Here is a 13,038-nt window from a genome sequence, read left to right on the forward strand (position 1 = left end):
GAGGCAGAGCCTGAAACCAAAGAGGATTAATCTGGAGCATTAAGATCTGGTGGAATTTGCCTTGCTAAATTTCAGACTTCCTTGGGACCCATTGCTCCTTCCTTCTTTCTTATTTCTCCCTTTTGGAATGGGAATGTTCATCCTGTACCTGTCCCATTTTCATAGTTTGGAAACATGTAAACTTGTCTGATTTCAAATGTTTGCAGAAGGGGAGGAATTTTGTCTCAGAATGAATCATAGCAACATATGCATCTCACCCATATTTGATTTTGCTGATATGAGTATTTGGACTTTGGTCTTTAGAGTTCATGCTAGAATGAGTTAAGATTCTGGGGACTGTTGGATGGAAGGAATGTATTTTACATGTGAGAAGGACATAAATTTAAGGGGGCCGGAGTGGAATGACTGAATTGTATCCTCCCCAAAATTCATATGTTGAAGCACTAACCCCCAAGTGATGGTGTTTAGCAATGGGGCCTTTGGGATGACATTAAGTTTAGATGAGGTCATATGGTGGGGACCTCATGATGGGGTGGGTGGCTTTATAAGAACAGGAAGAGAGAGATTGCTGTCTCCCTGCCATGTGAGTGAGATGGAGGCCATCTGCAAACCAGTAAGAGTGCCTTGTGATGCACGCCTGTAGTCCCAGCTACTTGGGAGGCTGAGACAGGAGAATTGCTTGAACCTGTGAGGCAGAGGTTGCAGTGAGCAGAGATCACACCACTGCACTCCAGCCTGGGCAACAGAGCAAGACTCTATCTCAAAAAAAAAAAAAAAAAAAAAAATAGAGTGCCTTCATCAGAACCCAACCATGCTGGCATCCTGATTCTGGACTTCCAGCCTGTGAGAAATAGATTTCTGTTGTTTAAGCCACCCAATGTATGGTATTTTGTAATAGAAGTCTACTTTGACTGATACAGATCTGCTGTTTTTTTCCTCCAGCAGGCCATCTCTTTAATGTGATATTTGGCCATGGTGTTTGTGTGTATGTGCATATAGACAATGTTAATTACTGCGAAGTCCACTGATTTCAAGCAATTCTCAGCAAATGAGTGCATTAGATATGCATTGATCATCACTTGGGGCCTGTCATATTTATTACATCAACCACTGTTTAAGAGCATCTGATTCCCTAAATTACTGTGGGCTGAGAATCTCCTTGTCAGGTAGTTTGGAATTATGGAATAACAGCAAAATATCTTATGAAACTGTAGTTTCAGAAACAGAGGAATGGGCTCGAAACTATGAGAAAAGGAACAACTAAAAGATACTGACCATGGAAAGGAGTAGAACTCTCTTTCTCCCCTCCTTCTCCTTCTCTATCACTGTCACCATGAAATAAAAGTGTATATGAGCTCCATTTCTCCCTTTTCTCACGTTCTCTTTTTTCTTTTTTTTTCCTTCACATAGCTCCTTGCTCTGGAGTCCAGCAGTCTGGCTGCTTCTCTGCAGCTGCAGTTTCTTCATGGCTCTGCATGTTCTCTGATGGTCTATTCATGGCCCTTGTTGTGGGTTGAGGTGTATACCCCCAGAATTCATATGTAGCAGCTCTAACCTTCAGTAGCTCAGAATGTGACCTTATTTAGAAATAGAGTCATTTCAGATGTAATTAGTTAAGTTAGGATGAGGTCATACTGGTGTAGGGTGGGCCCCTGACTTCATGTGACCAAGGCTTAGGACAATACAATGAGAATAATGATAGGACCTACCTCCTAGAGCATTTGGGAAGATGCAAAGAATTTGGTATTTATTTATGTCAATTATTATTCTGTAGTGCTAGACCATTCAAAACCATGTTGCTTCACCTCTGGATAAGACTTGGTTAATTTCCCTTGCAGAGGATTTCAACATACACAGGTTTAGAAAAGTAAAACCCCATCTTACACATCACCTGGCCAGATCCTCCAAATAGCAATTGTGGTGTATTAGTCTGTTTTCATGCTGCTGATAAAGGCATACCCAAGACTGGACAATTCACAAAAAAGAGGTTTAATGGACTTACAGCTCCATATGACTGGGGAGGCCTCACAATCACGGCAAAAGGTAAGGAGGAGCAAGTCACATCTTACGTGGATGGTGGCAGGCAAAGAGAGAGAGCTTGTGCAGGGAAACTCCTCTTTATAAAACCGTCAGATCTCATAAGACTTATTCACCATCACAAGAACAGCACAGGAAAGACCTGCTCCAATGATTTGGTTGTCTCCCACTGAATCCCTTCCACAACACATGGGAATTCAAGATGAGATGTGGGTGTGGACACAACCAAACCATTTCCTGTGATATGCTAATAAATCCTTACTATGAGCTCACAGTTATTAAATGAACAAATCCATAGATTAAGAACAGAAGTGTTAATGAATTTTTAAAGTCTGCTAATTTGTTGAAAATTTAGGGCCATTAACAAGTGCATGAATTTTCTTGAGAACATACGATTACCTTGTCTTCTTATTACAGACAGCTGACAGCATAGCATGTTGTTTACAAAAGCAAGATTGTAGAAGAGATTATAGCTGCTGGTTTTGACTGGTGATAACTTAGATAGGGACTCCTAATAGAACTTAAAATACCCTCCCGCCGTTTTGTATGTACACTGTAATATACTGGAGTATATTCGAAGAAGCTTTAAATTGATGACCATTTTTCTGAGAGTGCAGCAATTGCAACTTATTTTCTTCCTTCTTAGCAGGACTCTGATATCCAGGTCTGCAGATGCTGCAGGATTTTGCTTAATACAGTTAAGAAGTATTGATTCTTCTGGGCATAGTTAGAGATGAAGGAGTAGTTTCTGGAAGAACTTGCTTTGGAAGAGAAACAGGCCTTGTGGCAGCAAAGGAAACATTATTAGAGAGGACAGTAGGTATGTGTGCACGTGTGTGTGTGTGCATGTGTTGGGTGTGTGTGTGTTGGTTTAAGTTTCCACATTAGGAAAATGACAGTAAAGTTACACAGTGGGGATAGGCAACCTTTTGAGAAAGGCAACTATGCTCCAGCCTCAGGACTGAGCCTTTTGCAGAGCCAGTAAAGGCTGTCCTTGGGCTTTGTCACTCTTTTTTACATTCTTTATGCCTGTATTCTGTGAGGATACTTTATTCCCCTTTCTTCTCTCTCCCTCCAACCTTTTCTTCTATACCCCAACTGTGTTGTAGAGCCAAAGGACCTTAGGTTTTGCTTTCTCTTCTCTCCGAAACTTGCTCACTGTTAGTGTGAATTTTGAGTCAGCCAGCGTGCTTCCTCTCCCAGGAGTAATTATTTACTGAAGCATTGTCTCTGATGGTCTACTCAGGGCTCCTGTTATGGGTTGAATTGTGTCATCTCAAAATGAATGTTGTAGTCCTAACCTGTAACAACTCAGAATGTGACCTTACTTGGAAATAAGGTCATTGCAGATATAATTAGTTAGTTATAATAAGGTCATAGTGGGGTAGGGTGGATTCCTAATCCAACATGAATTTGCTTTTATAAAAGGGGAAAATTTTATAAGAAGAACAGCACTATGTCAATATCAAGGTAGAGATCGGTGTGATGCATCTAAAATCCAAGGAATGGCAAAGATTGCAGGCAGACCACCAGAAGCTAAGAGAGAGGCATGGAGCAGACTCTCCCTCACAATCCTTAGATGGAATCAGTCCTGCTGACACCTTGATCTTGGACTTTTAGCCTCTAGAACTGTGAGACAATTAAGCTCTGCTGTTCTAAGCTTCCCAGTTTGTGGTGCTTTACTATGGCAGCCCTAGTAAACTAATACAGGTACTATTTTCTTTTAAAACCAAGCCATCTCAGGCAGCAGTGAGGTGGTGGCAGAGTTATCCAGAGAGGAGGGGCAGAGTCCCCATTTGAGAGCAGACCAGGTAGGCTTAGCATATACTTAGATGCAATTTAGAGGCATCTAAAGCTCAGCTCCAGCTTGGCTAACACCATTTCACACTTTTCTTTAAACCAGCTGGAGATTCTTCACCTGTCTTTGCCTGTCCCTGAGTGACAGGATGATCAAGGGCCAGAGGATCATTAAATAGTCATTGCTTTTAGCACTATGCAATGTTATTTCCTGCATGACCTCTTGAAAGGGCACAGATGGGAGGCTGTCTTGTTGATTCCTGGTCTGCAACAGGCAATTTATATTCATAATATTCTTTTAAAAAGCACATACTTTGTGGATCCCAGTGCAAAATAAAAACGTGGGGCTGGATGGGATGGCAAAGTCAGTCTCCCCTTCCTACATGCTGGCTATTCTATACTAACCCCTGCTTGGATGTACTTGGTACCTAGACTGAGGTGGATGATACATCCCTCCCCACTGGTCACCCACCAAACACGTAGTGGTGCTGTCAGCCTGGTGCAGGATGGATGCTGTCTTGTCCTGTCCCAAGATGCCATGGGGTGAGTGTCTAACCCTGATCCTCTTGCTCCTTGGGGTAAAGAATGACAGCAGAATGCAGTCGTCTTCTGTTGATGCAATTTGGTCTCAGGAATGAGGAGGTCAGACTGGGCCAGGACACCAGGGGTTGGGGAGTGGACTGCTGAGAGCCTGTCTGAAAAGGCAAGCAGGTAGGGAGGTGGTGGCACGTAGGAGCGTATGTGAGTCAAAGCTCCAAGCCTGCAGCTCCATGGTCTCATTAGACTTCATTTACTAACCACAAATTCAAAGCCAAAATTATTAAGAATTTCAAGATGGCAACTGCAGAGCATTGAACTTCAACAGCATGGCCCTTCTGAGGGTGTGTGGTTGCGCAGGTCACTGGCCCATGAAAGCGGTCCTATTATAGAGGCAACATTGTAGAACTACTTAGAAACAAAAATAAATATTATGATGCCATGTGTATCATCATGAGTGCCATAGCTTGAGAATAAATTTTGTGGCCAGAAAAAACAATGAGGAAATTCACAGGTGACCTCTGTCCTTGAAGGTTGATTTCAAGCCTAGATTCATAGAAGGCTTTGTCTTGGAGGACTAGGAAGATCGTCTGATACAATTCTCTCCTTGAACAGGTGAAAAGATGAAAACTTGCAAAGAAGCTCAAGGTCACACAGCTAATTATGGTTAGGTCTAGGGTAAGAAACAATGTTATTTTGCTCACAAATTGATGTAAGAAGGGCCTGGGAAAACTTTTAAGGATGATGAATATGTTTATTATCTTGATTATAGAGATTGTTCATGGTGTTTATATTTATTAAAACTTCTCAAATTGTATAATTAAAATATTTGCAGTTTGTTCTTTGCCAATTATACCTCAGTGGAGCTGCTTAAAAATATCGAAGGCAAGAATCAAATAAAAAACTTGATTTAAGAATAAGGTAAATAGCAGCTGAAGTTTTTCTGGAATATAGGGAAACAGAAGTGAGCAGTTTTTTGGACGAGCAAACTGCCATTAGTAGCATGCATAGGGTTTACAAAGTGCTTTTGTTAATACTGTCTTACAGTTTTAACTGTAAGACAAAGTGCTTTTGTTAATCCTGTCTCCTAAGGTTCTTCAGGGAACTTTAATATTGAGAAATGTCATGGAAATGCAGAGTCACCGAAGACCTCCTGAGCAAAGTAGGAAGCTTGGGAATCCTGGAATAGTGAAGACAGAAGAACCCTTAGGGATTATTCAACTGCTAGAGGAATTCTTAAAATTAACCTCCTTTCTGAAGGGAAGATTGGGGATGTAAAAGATTAACCTTTATTTGACTTCTTTTGATGGGAGGAGTGTTTCTGCCACTTTTATCTGCAGGAACAGGGCTCTCCACCAGCCTGTAGGCTTGGCCTGCCTCCCGTCCACCCTGTGGAGGAGCGCCTGCTTCAGAGGAGGAGGCTGGGCAAGTTCTTCTTCTGACTTTTAACAGGCAGTTATGCTTCAGAATAATTTGGTCTATTATCTTTCTTCAGAGAATACATGACAAAAATGAGTCAGCAGGGAGGCAGGTTAGAGCAGTCTAAAGAAAAACAATAGATGCTGTGAAGATGAAAAAGAAAAAGTTTAGATTTCCAACGTTAGGATGAAGTTCAAGACTCATGCTTCCTCAGGGACTGCACGCCCTGGGACAGGCTAGGGAGATCCCTGGGCTCTTTGCCCCTCAGCCAGTTTTCTCACCGGGAGGCAGCAAGGCCTCATCTCTTTGAATTCCTGTCATTCATGCTGGAAGTGTTTTCTTTGCTTGAACTGGGATGGGCAGCTCACCAGGAGGTGAGCATTTCAGGAAGAGGAAGGCACTGCAGTTCTTCAGAGAGAGCTTGTGACAGTTGGAACCGAAGACTGGACTGCGTTCCTCCTCCACATGCTGAGTTTGCATTTAAAGGAGGGAGAGAGCTCTCTTAATTTGTGATTATTTTTCCTGGTTGCCTTGAAATTGAGCTGAGTGTTCCCCAGTGTTGTCATTTTTGTTTCACTGGGTGAACTGCTTTTAGAGAGCCCTGCTCTGAGATGGGGGATGTGTGAGCCCAGAGTCTTCTCTGCGGGACTAAGTTCCTGCTGCCTCTCCTTCAGACCCTCCTTGGCTGGCAGGTGGACCACTGGGGAAACACCCCTTGCTCTTGCGGGGAAGGGTGGAGTGGGGTGGGGAGAAGCCAGTCCCAGGAGGATGGAGAGCAGTGAGGGCTGTCCTTGCTGCTCAGTGTCTGGGTGGCCTGGGTACTTTCTGAGGATCCAGGAAGGCCCATGGAAGAAGCAGGCCATGCAGAATCTGTCCGAATGTCTTATGGCTCCTGTGGTTAGGTCAGGCTTTTATATCTTGGATTTTTTTTTTCTTGAAAACACCGTGTGCATAAAAGAGAAAGTCACACACACACACACCCCCCCCAACTTTGGCTGTAAATGGAAAGGACCTACTTCTTTTTCAGTGCTGCTTTTATTTTCATGGTTAATTATTTATTCATAAATCTTGCCTGAGAGATTTTATTTTGGCTCCCAAGCGATAAAAGCTCAAGGTCACAGGGGAAGTGTTTTCAAATGCTAAGTGATCCTCCTCCAACCTAACGTTGTAAAATTTTTATTTCAGGAGGAGCGTTGCTCACAGGAGGGGTGATGACTTAATTTTAGCTCCCAGATGAAATACTGACTTCGCTGCTGATGAGGGATGGAAGACAGCACAGATCAGCGTAATGAGGGCTGTGGCGGAGCTGCCTTCACCCTAACTTGGCAACCCATTCATTGTGGGATGACCTTTATAAAATGATGATGATGTCGGGGGAAAGGAGGGAAAGTTTCAAGGATGCTAGGCTGCTGGTGATTTCTGCTTTCACTGGCAGCAAACAAAAAAATACATTGAGGAAAGATCTGATTTTTCTTGTGCCATTTGAAAGCTGTACATACTTATGTCCAAAAGGAAGTTTGCTTTCACATCCACTGATAACAATGGCCTTCAAAAATGCGACATTTTTTTCTCATTGTGCCACTGTGAGCTATGGTCACCCAAAAAGGGTGAAAATCATTCGTATGAGGTTAATAGCTGAGATTTTAATCCTCTCTAAAAATTAGTTTTAGCTTGTTGACTTCTTAAGGTTTAAATGTTATTTTTTAGTAGTTACACGTGAAATCATATTCAGAAAGCATCCAAAGGTGAGTTCTTTTCCTCCAACACTGTCTTCCTATCCTTCAGTCCCCGTCTCCAGAGGCAGCCACCTAAGAAATTTGTTGATATTCTTCCATAAATAGTCTACATTTATAACACTTGCATATATATAAACCTTTAAAAATTAACTAACAACAGCATATCAGCAGTTTTGCTTGAGGCTATTTCATACCGGTACAAGTAGGAGCTCTGATGTTTTTCTGATATGAGAAGCCCCAGCCTTCTGTGGAAGAATTGGGTCTGGAACTGTGTAGTTCTTAATTTCTCTTCTACTCCCTTTCTTCAACCCCCAGTTATTTTCCTTTGCTCCCCAAATACCCAAAGGCAAGAAAGACATTCTCAGGGTAATTTTTGTATTAGTTAGGGTTTTAGCCAGGCTGCTATAACAAATAAACTTCAAGATATAATGGCTTAACTGAGATAGAAGTTTCTCTCTTCCTTCTATCACTGTACAGGAGGAGGTAGTCCAGGGCTGCCAGGTGTCAGTGAAGTCCTCTACTTAGAGCTCCCATCTCAGAGTCCAAGGCAGATGATAATTCTTGTTATTTCACCAGCAAAGGGAAATCAAAGAGAAAGAGTCAGGGAAGTACTTACACCTTTCTTTTCAGGGGTACAACTCGTAGGTGGCACATATCATTTTTTCACATTCTGTTGTTCAGGGTTTATGCACATGGCCACATAGGCTGCCAGCTGAAACTCGGGAGTTCTGTTATCAAAGCAGGGAGGGTGGATATTATATGGTCCCAGTTGGGGGTGGGATGGTGTCTTGTTCTATATCCTGGCTCCAGGACTAGGGCTGACCCCCAGTGGAAAAGGAAACACTGGAAAAAGCTGAAAGAATCGTTTTTTGGTAAGAAACCCTATAAAACTTCAGGTCCAGGTGACATAGTTCAATGCTGCACTGAACTGTGGTGGAAAAGGAGCAACTGTCCATCATCTCTTCCTGGAACACATGGGTATCTACCAATGGAGAAAGGAATTTACATTCTAGCAAGGAGAGACAGACAATAGACACAATTCAGTACATTAGGTAGCATGTTTGATAAGTGCTATGGAGATAAACCATGAGGAAGGAAAATAGAGAATTGGGTGGTGGGGATTGTTGTGGTTTTGAAAGAACAGCTTGTGAGGGCCTCTCTGAGAAAATGATTTTACGAAAAGGTCTGCAGGATGAGAGTGAGCTATGCAGACATCTACAGGAAGTGCATATTTGGACAAAGGGAAGAACAAATGCAAAGGCCTGAGAATGAGAACATGCTCAGTCTGTTTGAGTAAGAGAAGAGCAAGGAGACCAGTATGGCGGGGGCAGAGTGAGGGGGAGATGAGGAGGTGATGATGAGAGGGGAGGGAAGCCTATAGCATGGGGCCTTGGAGGCCATTGTAAGGATTTTGGCTTTTGTGTGGAGTGAGATGAGAAGGCAATGGAGGATTTTGCAAAGAGGAGACATGATCTGACTTACTTTAAACTGTCTTTCTGGTCTATGTTGAAAAGTGACCCTAGGAAGGCAGAGGATATTTATTTAGGTGAGGAATGATTTGGTTTAGGAGATGTAGTAAGAACATTGCATTCAGGATGTATTTTGAAGGTGGAGCCTACAATATGATGACGGATTAGATGTGGAGAGTCAGAGAAAGAGAGGGATCAAGACTGACTCTAGGGTTCCTGGCCTGAATAACTGAGGCAATGGAGCTGCCATTTCCTGAGATGCAGAAGGCACAATAGGGAGTGGATTCTGGAGAATGATTAGAAGAAGGTCAGGTTTTTGACATGTTAGGCTTCAAATGGGTATTAGACATCCAAGCGATATAATCTGAAACCCTGGGTTTAGCTGTACCTTTAGTCAGATACATTTCTTGAATTTTCTAGGTCTGTGAGCCAATGTAATTTTTTTTTGCACTAGGGTTTTTGCTTCAACTGCTGCAGGCAAAAGTCCTGATTTATTTACTATCTTATCTGTTCATTGTCTGCCTCCTTTTCAGGTGTATACTATGGAAGTTCACTGTGATCATCCATGTCTTTCTTTATTATCTGTCTTAGGTTGTAATCCATGAAAAGGCAAGAGCTAAAACTGTAACCTTCTCTTATAGCTCCTCCTAAGTTTCTCTCTCTCTCTCTCTCTCCCCCTCTCTCTCCCCCTTCCCACTCCCTCCCTCTGTGTGTGTGAGGGAGAGAGAGTGTGTGTGTGTTTTGAGGAAAACCATTAATATATTATTAATGATGATAATTCAATTTAAAATACATTTACTGAGTGTTGAATAAGACAGTGTCTGCCTTCAGGAGCAAAGAAGACAGATACATTAACATATAGTTATAATGCAATGTGTCATGAGCTATAATAGGAGTATGGGAATACAAATCAGAGGAAAATTAAACCTGTTGGTTTCAAACCAAGCTATGGCTTACTTTCACGTCATGGTTTCATTTCCCTGGTGAATTTGATGATCTGCCAGGAATCTTAACCAGATGTGTGGATGATGCAGCAGTTGTGTTGGGTGTACTGGCTGGACATGACCCCAAGGATTCTACCACAGTACAAGATCCTGTTAAACCATTCATACTTCCCAGTTTGACAGATGTAAACAAACAATGTATAGGAATTCCAAAAAATATCTTGTACCAGAATTATCAGTGAAGTACAATCTCTTCAGTCCAAAGTTGCTGACCTCTTTGAGTCTGTGAGGGCCAAAGTAATTGAAGCATCCCTTCCTCACACCAGTTATTCAGTTGTCTGCTACCATGTATTGCGCACATTGGAAGTGGCATCAAATATGGCAAGATTTGATGGGCTACGATATGGTCACAGATGTGAAATTGATGTGTCCAGTGAAGCCAGGTATGCTGCAACCAGACAAGAAGGATTCAATGATGTGGTGAGAGGAAGAATTCTCTCAGGAAACTTTTTCTTGTTTAAAAAAAACTATGAAAATTTTTTCATCAAAGCACAGAAGGTGAGATACCTCATTGCTAATGATTTTGTGAACGCTTTTAACTCTGGAGTAGATGTCTTGCTAACTCCCACCACCTTGAGTGAAGCAGTACCATACTTGGAGTTCATCAAAGAAGACAACAGAACAAGAAGTGCCCAGGATGATAGTTTCACACAGGCTCTAAACATGGCAGGATAGCCAGCAGTGAGTATTCCTGTTGCACTCTCAAACCGAGGTTTGCCAATAGGACTGTAGTTTACCGAATGTGCATTTTGTGACCTGCAGCTTCTTACAGTAGCCAAATGATTTGAGAAACAAGTACAGTTTTCTGTTATTAAACTTCAAGAGCTCATGGATGATTGTCCATCAATCCTTGAAAATGAAAAGCTGGTCTCTGTCTCTCTAAAATGGTAGAGAGAAATATATAATGCAAATTAAAATGACTGTTAGAGATTCTTTAAAAAAAGAAATTAGAAATTATTGCTTGCATTTTTAACTTGGTGATGGTTATCCTTTTAGACATGGAACCATAAAGATGTAAAATTTACAGAAGGATTAACTTAGTCTGCAAAGCATAGAGGTTAATTCACAGCTAAGATAATACAGAAATTTGTCAAGGACAGAATATGGTAAAACCTGTAAGAAGCAAAGGCAAATTAGCGATTGACTTTGGACTTCATCATCTCTTTTTATTTCCTCCCCCTTTTTATGACATTTAAAATGTAATTAAAATGTTCTGAGAGTGTTTCTAGCATGTATTTTGATCTTGACTTGGGTCTAGCTTAATAGTCCAACTTTTGAGTGTCGTAGATTAATAAAATATTAGGGCTAGAAGTAATCCCTCTTTTCCTTGCTATGCCTATCACCCTTACTTGATGTCTGCTAACACCTATAGGCTATACAATTGTCTTCTAAAGTGTACCCATAGATGCTAGTTCTATGGAATACTAACAGTTATCTGGGAAAAATGGGCCTGGGCCAGTCAAGTAAGTTTCCTTCCTCAGGACCTGTGGAGTCTTTTGCATACTAATGTACACAGAGAATGTCCAAGATGGAACTGAGGGTGGAGAGTGAAATATGGTGTGTACAATATTCAGAGTTTCCCCAAATGATTTATATTTGCTAACAAATGATGGGTAGTCTTGGATTTTTCTCTGCTTTATGTTTGTGTCTCAGTGAAATTTTGTGTTCTATCACACTCAGTACTTAAATGGCAGTGTTTGTTGTTTGTTTATTTGCTTTAAGTAAAAAATTAGTTTAATTTTTTGAAGCAAAGTAAAAATTGTAGCTTGCCTTACTTTTAAAAACAGCTTTATAGAGGTGTAGTTGGTATAACTTAAATGTACATATTTAAAGCATAAAATTTGCTAAGTTTTGATGTATGTATGTAATTGAGAACTCATTATCGCAATCAAGATAATGAACATCTTCGTCATTCCCAAAGTTTTCTTGCATCTTTTCCCTTCTTCCTGATCTCTTTTGCCTACCCTCTCCATATCCCCAAGATCATGTGCTTTCTGTCAAATAGATTAGTTTCTGTTTTCTAGTATTTTCTATAAATTGAATCAGAGTATATACTTTTTCTTTTTTTTGGTATGATGTCTTTTACACAGCATAAGTATTTTGAGATTTATCCATGTTGTTGCATTTTCAATAGTTAATTCTTTCTCACCATTGAATACTGTTCCATTGTATGGTTATATCACAGTTTGTTTATTCATTAATGTGATGATAGCTCTTTGGTTTGCTTCCAGTTTCTTGCTACTCCAAACGAAGCTGCTATGAACATCTGGGCACAAATCTTTATATGTACACATGTTTTCATTCTCTTGGAACTACCCCTAGGCATGATCATAATAGGTGTATGTTCATATGTTTAAGAAACTGCCTAACTGTTTTTAAAAGTAGTTCTGCCATTTTGACATTTCTGTCAGCAGTATAGAGTTCCACTTCTTTCACATCTTTGCCAATACTTGGTATGGCCAATAATTTTAATTTTAGTCATTCTGATAGATGTGTAGTGGTATTTACCTGAAGTTTTAATTTGCATTGTCTTGATGACTAATGATGTTGACCCTCATTTCATGTGCTTATTTGCTATGCTTATATCTTCTTTAGTGAAGTGTCTGTTCAAATATTTTGCCTGTTTAAAACATATTAGGTTTTGATTATTGAGTTTTGAGGGTTCTTTTTGTATTCCAATGCAAATTCTTTATCAGATACATGATTTGCAAATTTTTCTTCTAGTATTTGGTTTGTATTTTAATCTTTTAACAGTGACTTTTGAGAACAGACATTTTAAATTTAGTTAAAGTTCATTTGTCAATTTTTTTCTTCATGGATCTTGGTTTAGTGTCATATCTAAGGGTTATCTTTGACAAATCCAAGGTCACAAAGATTTTCTTTTATGTTTTCTTCTAGAAGTTATATAATTTTAGGCTTACATTTAGATTATGATACATTTTGAGTTAATTTTTGTATATTATGCAAAGTTTAGCATAGACCAAAGTTTACTTTATTTGCACATAGATATCCAATTCTTTCAGCACCATTTGATAGTAA

At 40.5% G+C, this 13,038-nt stretch overlaps 1 pseudogene; it reads left to right on the top strand.

Moving 5' to 3' along the window:
• LOC112630285 overlaps positions 1-10,890 on the top strand; it is a 134,001-nt pseudogene extending 123,111 nt beyond the window's left edge.
• The last annotated feature ends 2,148 nt before the right edge of the window (positions 10,891-13,038 follow it).

The sequence above is a fragment of the Theropithecus gelada genome, chromosome 1 (assembly GCF_003255815.1).
Source record: "Theropithecus gelada isolate Dixy chromosome 1, Tgel_1.0, whole genome shotgun sequence".
Classification (NCBI taxonomy): domain Eukaryota; kingdom Metazoa; phylum Chordata; class Mammalia; order Primates; family Cercopithecidae; genus Theropithecus; species Theropithecus gelada.